Source organism: Carya illinoinensis, chromosome 10 (assembly GCF_018687715.1).
Source record: "Carya illinoinensis cultivar Pawnee chromosome 10, C.illinoinensisPawnee_v1, whole genome shotgun sequence".
Lineage (NCBI taxonomy): Eukaryota > Viridiplantae > Streptophyta > Magnoliopsida > Fagales > Juglandaceae > Carya > Carya illinoinensis.
This window is the reverse complement of record NC_056761.1, coordinates 33,788,503-33,803,319: the sequence shown is the minus strand read 5'-3', so window position 1 is coordinate 33,803,319 and position 14,817 is coordinate 33,788,503. Positions and strand designations below refer to the sequence as shown.

General features: G+C 35.9%; 1 non-coding gene across 1 annotated transcript; it reads right to left on the bottom strand.

Moving 5' to 3' along the window:
* Positions 1–3,943: 3,943 nt before the first annotated feature.
* Positions 3,944–4,052, bottom strand: LOC122280308. Its single transcript, XR_006229885.1, has one exon. It is a non-coding gene; the product is annotated as a small nucleolar RNA R71 (small nucleolar RNA).
* Positions 4,053–14,817: the final 10,765 nt, after the last annotated feature.

Genomic DNA, 14,817 nt, shown 5'->3' with positions numbered 1-14,817 from the left:
ACTCAAGGAGAGCATCATGGGAGGCAAAATGCTTACCCAGGATAGCACTGTAGAGAGTAAAAGTGTTTGTACTTGAGGCGAGCACACGCGGAAGAAAATTGCTCACCCCTAAGCAAGCAACAAGGAGAGAAAAGTGTTTGCCCCCCAAAAGAGCCACGAGGCAAGAAACAAGAAGACCAAAATTGCTTCCCAGACAGGCAAGTAGCTTGAAGAGGAAACTTTCTCACAACTAGGTGAACATTTTGAATCCAAAGTACTCATCACCCAAGCGAGCACTACAGAAGGAAAAGTGCTCGCACTCTGGGCGAGCATAGTAGAGAGCAAAGTGCTCAAAAAGTGGGGGTGCAGTAATTTCTCGTCTCTTTACTTGCCAAGGATGCGAGCACTTTTGCTCTTTGGTGCTTGCTTAGGGCATGAGTTTTGACTCTCTTGGTGCTCAACTGGTTGCGAGAAATGTTGCTCTTCTAGTTGCTCACCTGGTGACTCCTCCTATGGTGGACAACTCTCATTCATACTCGCCTGGGGGTAAGTGTTTTGCCTTTCCACAATGCTCTCCCCTCCCCCCCGCCCCCCCGGGCCCCCAGCGCAAGGGGCAAAGAAGCACCTAGGCAAGCAAACATCCTCACCCCTCATGCGAGCACCACACAGAGGCAAAGTGCTCACCCCCAATCAATCATTGCAAGAACAAAAATGCTCACCCCCAGGCAAGCACCATGGAAGGATCTTCTACATAGGGTCCTTGAGGTTGCTAGCACCATGGGAGGATAGATTCGCATAGTGGATTGGTGATGGTGGTCACATGGCAGCTTTGTAAACGAGGACAGCAGATTTTGGTGGACATTAGAGAGAGAGAGAGAGAGAGAGAGAGAGAGAGAGAGAGAGAGGCTTACTTGAGATCAACAAGTTCATGGTGAAGGGTGCCCACACGATGGAGTGCGGGAGTTTGTGATAATAAACATGCTTTTGTCCAAGTTTCTCTACACTTGTTTGAAAATTGCAAATCTTGGATTCATCTTTTTTTCTCTCTTTTTAATAGAAACGACACTTCCACATTTCCCATTCCACCACTTGACTTTGGCAAACTTCTTTAGAAATTGCAGCCATGGAAAAGTTATTGCAATTCCAACATTTTGTTCACTTGTAAATCTAAAGTTAGTTAAGTGTGGTTAGAATATTAGTGTTGATGGAGTGACACATGGAGAGAGAAATATGCTTACTTGAGTTTGTTGGCGCCATGGGATGGTAGCTTTGCACTATGGATTGGTGATGGTGGTTGTAGCACCTTTGTCAACAATGGTAGCAAGTTTTTATAAACATTAGAGTGTGTGTGCGCACACACACACACACAGAGACTTACTAGGGATCAGAGGATTTATTGTGGATGGTGGCCTCATGGTGGAGGGCAAGAGTTTGTGCTTTTATCCATGTCTCTACACTAATTTGAAAATGGTAGATGTTGCATCAATTTTTTTTTCTCTTTTTAATAGAAATGATGTTGCCATGTAATGTTGAAGCCATACCCATGGCCATTCCCCTAGATAGATGAAAGCAGTTGGCCTGATGGAGGTGATCATAGAGGTTGAGAAATCTAATATCAAGATGGTGCGAGATATGGCATTAGATTTGCTAGCCGAATCGGACTATTTAAAAAGCTACTTGTCTAACGTGATTTTTTTTTTTTTTTTAGAGGGAATACTCTTTTTCCATTCCATTATAAAAATGACGATATACATGGAGGAGCTTCCTCCATTGTTACAATTACATCTAGACAAGTAAGAGCATTTTTTGCTAATAAGTGGACTATAATGTTGTCATTTCTCCTAACATGAGAAACTTCCCACTTGGCAAAATATGAGAGCTACTCCACGTTTTTTTTCCTTCTTGTAAGGCCTTTGTGACTTGCAAAGAATCCCCCTCAATAACAACCTGTTGCAAACCAAGGTCAAGACTAAACTTTGCTGCATGTGAGGCTCCATATGATTATACTGAAAGCGGGTCAGGAAAGGACTGTTTCCTTAGTCTCATAGTGGCAATAACATGTCCATCACTATCCCTTATAGCTACTCCTATACCAATCAATTCTCTAACCTTATCCACTGCACCATATGATGAGTGCATGAAAGTGCACTCTAAATACTCTATTATTAGATTAAAATACTAAAATGTGAATAAAAATTATAGGAATTAATGTGTATTATTGAATTGAGTTACTATTTACGTTGGAATACTCCTAAGTAGTTGTTTATGTTTAATTTTAGAGTATTCACATATCGGATTGATGCGATTCTTTATGCATTAAAAAGCTATCTTAAAGGATTGTAAATTTATATATAATAAAGATTTCCAAATTTGAAATCCTGAAGCTTTTACATGGCTACTAAGATTAGTCCTACAATTTAGGCGATTTTTTTATATAAAAATTATGGAAACATTAGAGTTTCTTTCCTACCCTATATAAGTATATCATTAGCACAAAATAGATGGAAAGAAGAGGCATAAGAGGACATTTGAAAAGAGTAAAAAATTGCTTACATGGCTGCCGTTCACTTCAGTTTTCTCTGGAGATTTTTGTTGTCCATTTTATTTATGGGTAACTAAATTCTCAAGTAAGATTAGGGATGAACTTGAACATTAGATGGTATTTTTAATTTGTTTTTAATTTATGTATTTGATTTTCAATTACTAAAATTCTTTTGTTTTATCATTCTCAATTCATTGTTGATGTTTTTTTCTCTAAATAATCATAGAATTTATTCTATTTATAGATTCAGTCATGCTTTTTCTATTGAATGGATTAGTTCTTTGATTATTTTTGGATCAATTATTATCTATATTGATTTAGTTCTTTGCTGCAATGTCGCTCCCTGAATATATTGTCGTCATTGAATTTTCTCAATAGAGATAATAATTTACGTATTTTTAGAAGTGGTGAATGATTTTTCAAAGGGTTACATTTGGTTTAATTTTTATACCTTTCAATTGGAAATTTTGAGAATTGAGCTCCCAATTAAGTTATCCAATGAATTAAAAATAATTAAAATATCAAAATTGTGTAAGGGATTCCCGACGCTGTATTGTTTATCAATTTGATTACTTCTTCCGTTAGTAACTTTGCTTCACTTTAATTTGTATTTAAAATTAATTTTTATTCTCCATTAATCGTTTAATATTTTTTCTTAGTTTCTTTATTCCTTCTGCTATTCTTTTTATTTGTCTCCTTGTGGAATCGATACCCCAAAAATATGCTACAACTACCACGTTATTCTTTGGGCATAATCAAATTTTGGTGTCATTGTCGAGGAGACGGTAGAAGAATTGCTAGATAGTTTTTTCTTTCAGCAGTTTGAAAATGCGGTAATTTCATTCCCTCTTTTCGCTTGTTGCATCTTTATTTTATTTTCCTTTTCTTTTTGTAGTTTTTTTTTTTTTTTTTTGCATTTTTCTTTACCTTGCACGCACAGGTATAGAGGCACCTTGGGTCGGTTTACTTGTAGACTAGTGTTAGAGTCAGAGTCAAAGTCTAATTTTTCTAATCATGTGTTTGATCATTCATCTAGTCCTGAAAAAATGAGTATGCATGAAGATCAACCTAGGACTCTACATGAGTACCTTCACCGTACACACATAGCAACACCATCATGCATTATATTTCCATCAAATATTGCTCAAATGGATTTCAAACCAGGTATAATACAACTTCTCCCTACTTTTCATGGTTTAGAGAGTGAAAATCCATATGTGAATATTAGGGAGTTTGAAGAGGTTATTGCTACATTTCATAGTCAACCTGGCACTGTAGATGTTGTTCGACTTGAGTTCTTTCCTTTCTCACTAAAGGATAAAGAAAAGAGTTGGATGTATTCATTGAGACCACAGTCAATTGGGTAATGGGCTAAGATGACCCAAATTTTTTTCAATAAATACTTTCCTCATCATAAGACTAATACTTTGAAAAGAAAAATACCAACTTTTACACAAAAGGATAGCGAGATTTTGTATCAAGCATGCGAACGTTTTAAAGAGTTACTTAGCTTGTGTCCCCATCATGGTTATAAAAGATGAAGTCTACTTAGCTATTTTTATGAAGGTCTCACTCCTAGAGAGCATCAATTTGTTGAAATGATGTGTAATGGTGACTTTTTGCAGAAAGACCCAAATGAGGCAATAGAGTATTTGAATGAACTTGCAGAAAAAGCTCATAGTTGGACAGAACCAAATGCTTTTGACAGTACCAATTGAGCATGCTCCAATCAAACTCATTCTAATGGAGACATCTATCATCTCAAAGAAGAAGATAACTTGAAGGCAAGGATAGAGGGCCTAACTAGAGAGTTAGATGCATTGAAGATGAAGGGAACTATGGCAGCTTGTATTATTCCCTAAGTTGATGCCTCTAAACTTTATTTTATTTGTCAGGGAGTAGATCATCTTGCACAAGATTGCCTAACACTTGGGGAGATGAGAGTAGTGTATGAGGAACATTGCAATTCTCTTGGCATGTATAAAAAAACCTTTGTCACCCTACTCAGATACATACAATTCTGGTTGGAGAAATCACCCAAACTTTTGCTAGAAGTCTGAAAACCAATCACCTGCACAACCCTCTAGATCATATCCTACACCATATTATGCATCTTCTTCTTCTAGGAACTCCTTAGAAGATACTTTTCATGCTTTTATTGAGGCACAGAGTAAAATTAATCAAAAGTTTGAATCTTTGATTACTCAGGTTGTTGAATAAAACAAGGAGATAAAGAGTCATGTATCCAATATGATGAGCTACTTGAGTGTGAATGAGCGTGGCAAATTCCCTTCTCAACCTCAATCCACACCCCAAGGTCAACATATGTCGCAAAGAAATTTGAAAGAGGTTAATGCCATTGTGACAAGAAGTGGTAAGTCCTTACACACCCCAACAACTGATAAGGCAGAGGATGTTGAAGAGGAACAAAACAATGATAGTACCAAGTTCCCCAAAGAAGCTGAGGTAATCAAGAGCCGAGTTAAGATACCATTTTCTCAAGTTTTAAAATCTGGTATGCAAACTTTGGATTCTAGTAATAAGATCTTGGAGAATCTCAAGCAGGAAAAGATTAACCTTCCTCTTTTGGATGTTATTAAACAAGTTTTCACTAATGCAAAAGTTCTTAAAGATTTGTATATAGTTAAGAGGAAGCACCATGTTAAGAATACTGCATTTCTGACAGAGCAAGTTAGTGCTCTAATTCAGCAGCGAATTCCTCCTAAGTACAAGGATTTTGGTTGTCCAATGATTACATGTAGTATTGGGAACCATGAGTTTGGGTAAGTCTTGTGAGATTTTAGAGCTAGTGTTACTTTGATGCCTTATTCCATTTATTTGCAGTTTGGTTTGGGTGAAATTAAACTTACTTCTGTTATGTTTCAATTAGTTGATCCTTCAGTTAAGAAATCGAAAGGAATATTTGAGGATGTTTTGATCCAAATTGACAAGTTTTATTATCCAGTTGATTTATTAATTTTGGACACTCAGTCAATTGTTGAGTCTAACTCTAAGGTTCCTCTCATTTTAGGTAGACCTTTCCTTGCTACTGCTAATGCATTTATAAATTGCAAGAATTGATTGATAAAACTATCTTTTAGAAACATGACCATGGACATCAACATTTTTCATATTGAGAAACAGCCAATAAATAATGAGTGCCACTGAATTTACATGATTGACGCACTCATAGACAAGGGAGTTCACACAACTCATGATTTTGATCCCCTTGAATTTCCCTTGTTAATTCTGAGTTTGATACTATTAGTAATTCATATGATATTATTAATATTTTTGCTGTTTTTGATCAAACTCACAATTATGGAACACGGGCATGGCAATCGAAATTTGAGGAATTGTCTAAGAAATGTGAAAAAATAGATTCCTTCAAGTATGGAAGCATCAAGAGTGAAATTGAAACTTTCGCCTAAGTCTAAAATATATAAGGTTGAAATGAAAGCGTTTCATGATAAAAATATTTTTGCAAAGACGTTTAAGCCTAATGACCGAGTACTTGTATGATTCTAGATATAATAAGCACCTAGGAAAACTTCGGTCTAGGTGGACTAGTCCCTTTATAGTGAAAAATATTTTTGAAAATGGAGTGGTAAAAATAGAGGATCCTAAGGATGATCAGATTTTTAAAGTAAATGGTCAACGTCTTAAAGTATTAATTGATAGGCAAGTTCCAAAAGTTGAAGACATTCCACTTGTGGATCCGATCTATCAACCTTGACCACACCATACAGGTTTGTTTTTCATTATTTGTTTTGTTTGTTTTGTTTTATTTTTTATTTCTCTTATTTTCTTTCTTTTCCTTTTTGTTTGTTGTTGTTTTCTTTATTTTTGTTTGCAGGTTATTTCATTTTGTCATTTCAGGTTATCATCTCAGGTGTATTCTACCCTTTTTTTAGCTACTCCCCATTCGATTTTGATTATTAAACATTGAGGACAATATTTTATTTAAGTTGGGGGTGGTGGTACAAATTCAGTATTTAAAATGCTTGTTTGAACTCTGTGACATATTTTTATGTGTCAATTTTTTGCATCACACGTGTACTCATTCTCATTCATAACCATTTTCGTGAATTCATCAAGCCCATCATAATCATTTTCTACTGAAGCATTCACAGAACCTCTAATGCACTCAACCAAGTTTTGTGGTAAGATGTTGGATTAACAGATGTAGCTAGAGAACTCTTTTGCTTAAGTATTCATGAGAGTTCGAAGATGATTGAGAGCCTACAAATGCAATGAATTGTGATAAGTGTTCATTGATCTGTTGAATTGGGTACTTCTTTTGTGAATATCATTATATGATTTGTGGTAAGATGGTAGATATACTTGGGATATGACGAATGTCAATTTAGGATCAACGTTTGAGCCTTTCAAGCTAACTATTTCCATCATAGACCCCTAGTAGCCAACTTTAAGCTAATAAACACATGTAGTTTTTTCTTTTCATATGCCCATATCATCCATGCCTCTCCATATTGGAGTATAATCTATACACTAATTTTTCTACCATTTTTACTTCCAAGTGTATACTAGGTGTGGAATTTTCATTTATCATTTTCAATTAAAAAATAAAAAGAAAAAAAGAGAAAAGTACAAGTTGCAAAGTGTTCAATTGAGTAAGTTTAAAAAATAATAATAATAATAAAGTTGGGTAGAAATGACAATAATACCAAAGTGGCATAAGTTTGTTCATCAAATTGTTGAAAAAAAAAAGGAGAGAGAAAAGGGAAAGAAGAAGGAAAAACATTATTATTTGATGATCTGAAAAGTTGGAGAGTACATCAAGTAAGAAGTGTGGTATATTGAGATATTTAATAAGATTTCCTTTGTATGTACTTGGAAGTTTTTGAATCATTTTCATCTTCTTCTTTTTCTTATAGCCCCGAACCAAACCACGTTACAACCTTTTATGTTGACCATTCTAATTTTAAGTAAGCTTTTGGAAAGAATGGTGGAAGTCTTATTTGTTAGTGTTCATATCATAAAATCAATATTTGCTTGTTGCTTATACATAATTGCCTAATTTTCCACGAGAGTGTGTGTACACCCATTGTCAACTCCATAGAGAGAGCCCTTACATGAAACACTATTATATCCGTGAGTTATGGAGTTGAACCTTTTACTTAAGAATGTTGCATGTGTGAAGGTTAGTAGTAAGATGGTTATGGCTTGGAGAACACACACACACTCTATGGATTGCTATAGGTGGATTGATCTTGATGGGTTATTGGATTCATTAGATTGTTTTGATATGTGAATCTATAAAGTGTGACTTGGTGGCCTTTATGTGTGATTTTCTTTGGTCTCTTTTATTGTTTTGGGAATGAAAATTGTTAGGGACTAGCAATGAGTAAGTTAGCGTGCACTCTAAATACCTTATTATTGGATTAAAATACTAAAATGTGAATAAAAATCATTATAATTAATGTGTATTTTTGAATTGAGTTGCTATTCACGTTAGGATACTCCTAAGTAGTTTTTTATGTTTAATTTCAGAGTTTATAAAAGAGCAAGTCAATCTCAGTCAAATTCACTCGGAGACAGTCTGGAAATATTTTAGTATTTTGACCGTAACTTTCTACTCACATATCGGATTAATGTGATTCTTTATGAATTAAAAATATATCTTAAAGGGCTATGAATTAAAAATAAGAATTTTCAAATTCGAACTCCTAAAGCTTCTACGTGGCTGCCAAGATTAGCCTAAAATTTAGATGATTGTTTTATGCGGAAATTATGAAGACCTTAGGATTTCTTTCCTATCCTATATAAGCATATCATTAGCACGAAATAGGGGGAGAGGAGAGGCACAAGAGGATATTTGAAGAGAGGAAAAAATTACTTTCATGGCCGCCGTTTGCTTTAGTTTTCTCTGGAAATTCTTGTTGTCTATTATATTTATGAGTAACTAAATTCTCAAGGAGGGTTAGGGATAAACTTGCACATTAGATGGTATTTTTAATTTATTTTTAATTTATGTATTTGATTTTCAATTATTAAGACTCTTTTGTTTTATCATTCTCAATTCATCGTTGATGTTTTCTTTTCCGAATAATCATAGAATTTATTCTATTTATGGATTCAGTCATGCTTTTTCTATTGAATTGATTAGTTCTTTGATTATGTTATGGATCAATTACTTATCTATATTGATTTATTTTTTGATGCAATGTCACTCCCTAAGTATATTGTATTCGTTGGATTTTCTCAATAAGGATAATAATTTACTTATTTTAGAAGTGGTGAATGATTTTTACATTTGGTTTAATTTTGGTTTATAAATTTATACCTTCTGATTGAGAATTTTGAGAATTGAGTTTCCAATTGAGTTATCCAATGAATTAAAAATAATTAAAATACCGAAATTGTACAAGGGATTCTCGATGCTCTACTGTTCGTCAATTTGATTACTTCTTCCATTAGTAACTTTACTTCACTTTAATTTGCATTTAAAATTAATTTTTATTCTCCATTAATCATTTAATATTTTTCTTTGGTTTTTTTGTTCCTTCTACTATTCTTTTAATTTGTCTCCCTATGGAATTGACACCCCAAAGATGTGCTACAACTACCATGTTATTCTTTGAGCATAATCACCATCCCAGTTGATATTGAACCATTTCAGTAAAGGGGCCTTCCATACTTCAGTTGAGGAGCACCTTGTGGTTCTCTACTGTTAAGGTCTATTTCCTTCTTTGCCATCATGTCTAACAAGGTTTTTGTCTCCCTTACAATAACATTTGGCTTAGTGAATCCCTTGTTGAAGATGTATGAGTTCCTTCTCCACCAGAGTTTCCTTGCCACTACCACAAATTCCTACATTTCTTCTTCACTCAACACCTTGGTTAATGAGTCAAAAAACTGTAGCATAGGTAATTGATTAGTGGAGCATTTCTAGAACCTTTTAGAGTATTGACTCCACACATCCATTATTGTTGCACAACTCAACAATACATGAAGGACATCTTCATCTTCCCTATAGCAGATGGGACATAGGGGGTCATTAACCACTCACATCTTAAACAGGTTAGTCTAAGTAGTAAGGGCCTTGTGGCAGGCTCTCCATAAAAACATTTTATCACCAGGAGTTACTCTAAGCTTCCAAATCTTGTTCCACACATCTATTACTTGTTAATGCTTGGCCCTGATTACCAGCTACCTTGATTTCTCCATGTAATATGCACTCCTTACAAAGAAGGCTCCATCTTTGGTTCCATGCCATATGATTCTATCTCTGGATGCCATAGAACTAATAGGAGTTTGCAATATCAGCTTTGCTTCCCCCTCCTCAAAAATGTCTTGTACCAATTCTTCTTTCCATAGCTTTGTTTCAGGGTCAATCAATTCTGCCACAGCAGCCTCGCCATCTAAAGTCTTGACTGGATTGGTGACTTTGCTAGGATTAGATGAGCCTAGCCATTTTTCCTCCCATATTTGTATATTAGAACCTGTTCCTAGCTTCCAGAAAGCACCAGACTCTACAACATTCCTTGCTGCTAAGAAGCTTCTCCACACAAAGGAAGGCTTGGATCCCAATTTGGCTGCTTGGAAATTTAAAGTAGGGAAGTATTTGGCTTTTAAGACTCTAGCAAGAAGGGAGGTAGGATCTTGAATCAATCTCCAGCATTGCTACTCCCACCAAAACTGTTGAATGACACTATTGTGCTTGGATTACTGCTTTGAGATAAATTTATTTCCCTGATTGAGATAGTGTTTTAGTTTTATGGTTACTAAGCCTCATTCTAATTTTATCTAGAATGTTTGTGAAGGATTTGAGCTTGTTTCTTCCCACCACTGAAGGTAATCCTAGATACCTTTCATAAGGCAAAGCTGATCTCATACTAGTAATTGACCGGATGTACTCTTGGGTAAGTCTTGATGTGTTTTTGCTAAAGATGATGGAGGTTTTCTTGAGATTTAATCTATGTACAGGTGCCATCATAGGCTTTTAAGAGGCTTATCATTCTACTCCATTCCATTGCATTTGCCTTTCAAAACAAGAGGCTATCATCTGCAAAAAAGAGATGAGAGAGACTCTTATTGGCTCCTCCCTATTGATATGCCATTAATTAATCTGTCTTCATCAACTTTATGAATCAGGTTGCTTAATGCTTCTGCACACATGATGAAGATGTAAGGTGACAAAGGGTCACCTTGTCTTATGCCTCAAGTATGTAGAAATTCCATTTGGGGTTCACCATTCACTAAGAGAGCATATGAGACAAATTCCATACATTTCATCACTAGTTCCACCCATTGGCTGCAAAATCCCAGCTTGTAAAGCACGACTGTGAGAAATCCCCACTCAACTCTATCATAGGACTTGCTCATGTCTAATTTTAGTGCCATGTACCCTTCTTTTCTTGACATTTTACATTTCACAGTATGCAAAGCCTCATAAGCAACAATAACATTATCAGTTATAATCTATTTGGAATAAAGGCAGATTGAGAATGAGAAATGATACTAGGTAGCACCTTCTTTAATATGTTAGCTATGCATTTAGAAATGAGTTTATAGAATACATTACAAAGTGATATGGGCCTGAATTTTGTGACTTTTGTGGGATCTTTCTTCTTGGGGATGAGAGCAATGAAAGTGTTGTTGATGACAATTAGGCTGCCACTCGAGTTGAGAACATTCAAAACAACATCCCACACCTAGGTACCCACTACTAACGAATGCTTTTGATAGAAAATTGTAGGGAACCTATTTGGTCCTGGGGAGCTTAAACCATTCATGCTAAATAGGGCTTCTTCAACCTCCTGTTTGGTGTATAGACTGGTTAGCATGGAATTTTGTGTTGCAATCACTTGAGCCTCCATTGATTCTATGCATGCTACTGGATTTACTAGGATTAGAAGAGGTAAACAACTTTATGAAGTATTCTTGGAATAAATTGCTAATTCCCTCTCTCGATTTTATTACTTGTCCATTGCTATCCACCAATTTTCTGACACCATTTATTTTCCTCCTATGTGAAGCACATTGGTGAAAATATTTTGTATTTCTATCCCCCTCAATCAGTCATTTATGTTTTGCTCTTTGCTTCTACTTGATATTTTCAGCCTCAAGAAATTTATCCACATCTTTTTGCACATGCTTGATCTCCTTTTTCAGTTGGCCCAGATTCCTTTCCTGTAGTTTGGAGAGATAGTCAATTTGAGCATTGACTTCTCTCTTTGAGTTGCCATAAGTTTTCTTACTCCATTGAGTCAGCTTTAGTTTGCAGTTTTTTATTCCGTCTGCATTAGCTTTCATTTTGTTCATAGCCTGTCTAAGTATCCTCCAAGCTTCTTCAACCAATTTAAACTCTTCTTCATTTAACAATAGCAAGCCTCATATCTAAAGGGCTTTTGTTGTCTGAAACCAGCTGGTTGCATTTGTTCCATAACAATCCATATTGAGTCAGTGAATAGGTTTGCCCAAGCAGAGTTACTAAGGGCCCTATCAAGCCTTTTTTTGATGAAAGCTTTCCCTTGCCTTCCATTTGACCAAGTAAATTTACTTCCCAAGTAACCCATATTTCTTAGTCCACATATATTTAAAGCATTTCTAAATGCCTCCATTTGTTTATATGGTCTCAAAGGTCCTCCCCACTTCTCTCCATAGCTCAATATCTCATTAAAATCACCTACATACATCCATCCTCTCGAGCTTGTAGGTTCAAGAACTTGTAACAGTTGCCAACTTTCCTGCCTCTTTGCTATCATTGGGTTACCATAAAACCCAGTTAAGTTGCCAACTTTCCTGCCTCTTTGCTATCATTGGGTTACCATAAAACCCAGTTAAGTGCTAGGGGACACCCTCCTTCATATCCTTAACTAATAATGAGATGCGATATTGGGTATATGACACCACCTCTGCTTCCCTGTCCTATTTTCATAGGAAGTCCAGACCTCCACAAGATCCTCTCGAGTTAACCACAAAACTGTTTTCAAAATTCAACTTCCTTTTGACTGCTTCCACCTTTGCTCGGTTACATTTTTTTTTTCATCAAGAAAATAAAAGTTAGGGCCATATTTACACCATAAGATGTAACTTATTCACTGTCCAAGAGTTCTCAAGCCCTCAACAGTTTCAATTTAGACAACTCATTGCATAGGGTGGGGCTGTGCATTAGCCACCACCTCTTCATTTCTGATGGAGCTTGCAACAAGCACTAGCACCACCACATTTTTCCTCTTTTCAATGACCTAAGCTACTTCTCCTTTGGTTGTCAAGTTGAATTCCCTCTTAGGACCACTTGGGATGCTTGCCTTGATCTCCCTTGAATCTGTTACTTAGCTTGCAGTACTCTTTTCCCTGGCTTTCCTCTTTTAGCTTGCTCTTGTTTTTATTTTCTCCAGAACTTGGACCTAGTCCTAGACAAAATGGGCTAAGGATGAAGCCTAAGCTCTCAGGTCCATGTTGCACATAGGGCCCAAAGTTGACTTCTTGCCTTTACCTTTACAGTCATTGACTGTTGGGCAAACTGGTACCTCTATGCCTTGCATGAGGCATGCATCACCTACATGTAAAGGTTGCTCAGAACTATCCCAAACTGGCTGACTCAAACTTTCCTTAAAAAGCTCCTTAGTTGGTCCTGCAGAAGTCCTAGGAGAAGATAGGATTTCAAAAGACAAAAAGGTGGTTGCTTTGTTTACATCAATCAGATCACTTTCATGGATATCCGCTCTTGACTCAGGATTACCTTTTGGCCCTTCATCCCTGTCCTCCCTTCCCTGCCTCCATGGCTGCTCTTTTGTAGTATGTTGCATTTCTTCCTCCCTATATTTCTTGTTAGTGTTATCCCTTTCCTTCACTACTGGTGCTCTCAACCATGCTCCATATTGCATCTTATTACTTCCTAGTGGGCAGAGTGAGCAGCCTTGTTTAGGGTGCTTTACTACCCCACACCTGAAACAGAAAGTAGGTAAGCATCCATATTTTATAGGAACCCAAGTCTTCTTGCCTTCGAGAGTTAAGAACATCCCTCTAATGAGTGCTTTTGCAATGTTCATTTCCACCCTTATACTCAAGAACTTCCCCCATCCAATGACTCTGTCATCAACTTGGACTATTATTACTCTTCCAATCCTTTCACCTATTTGAACCCCAACTTCATGTATCATGCTTGCGAAAGGTAAGTTGTAGGCCTGTACCAAAACTCTTCCTTATTGAAAGGGACCTCATTGATGGTTATGTTCCCTTCAAAAGCTTGAAGGCAGAACAGCCACCTGTCAAAGAACCAAGGTTTGTCACGTAAAACATGTTGTAAGTCCTTCTCTTGGTTAAACTCAATCAAGAACTTATTCATGCCAACTTCTAAGAACTAAAACCAGCTCACATCTCCATACTTTGGCCATTGTAGTTTTGAAGGCTTCTCTCTTCTGCATGACTAGTAAGCAAAACTTGCTATGTTGTGCTGCTTTGGTGGTTAAGATAGTTGGTAGAACAACCTCCTTTTGTTCCTTCTTAGTAAGGCATAGGCCTTCCCACTGTCTAGCTAATTCCTTTTCCATTGTTAACTCTTAAAACCAGCCAAGCTAGCCTAAGAGACCTCACTCTTCCCAGAGAGAAAAAACCTCACCTTGCTAGGAGAGGACTTGTTAACTCTTGACTTGTCTAACTGAATTGGAGTGTTAAAAAAGTACCAAAAAGCTGCATGTGTTTATGCAAATTGAATTGTTCATATAGTACAAAACATTGGACCATTAAGTTCGAATAGAACAACTATGAACCGTTGATTTTTAAGGATAAAGATGGCATCTTCAAATTCTGTGGGCTCCATAATTTTAACACAAATGTTAGGGCGAATTGGGAATATAAATTGGAAACACAAGCCTCTTTTTATATAGAGAATAGATAAATAGAATAACGACGGGAAGGAAACCCTAACAAGCATCCCTAATAGTGACATGGGTACATAGAAAAATCGTAATTTATAAGAAGATAGTAATTAAATTGTCATTTATATTTTATATTGGGAGCTAAACATGTCATCTCATCTCATATTCATTACAACTTTTTTAAATTTTCATATAAAATATAATAAGCAATTCAATTTTTTCTAATCTTAAAATAAAAATTATATTAAAAAATTATATTATAATAATATTTTATTTAATTATAACTTTCAACAAAACGTCACATCTCATCTCATCTGATCTATATATCCAAACCAGGCCAAAAAATATATATATCGTTGTCCTTAACATACATGTCCCTCCTTAGTTTTAAAATATTGTAGATCATTACGAGAATAACTCTCACAACTAAGACAATGTACATAGGGA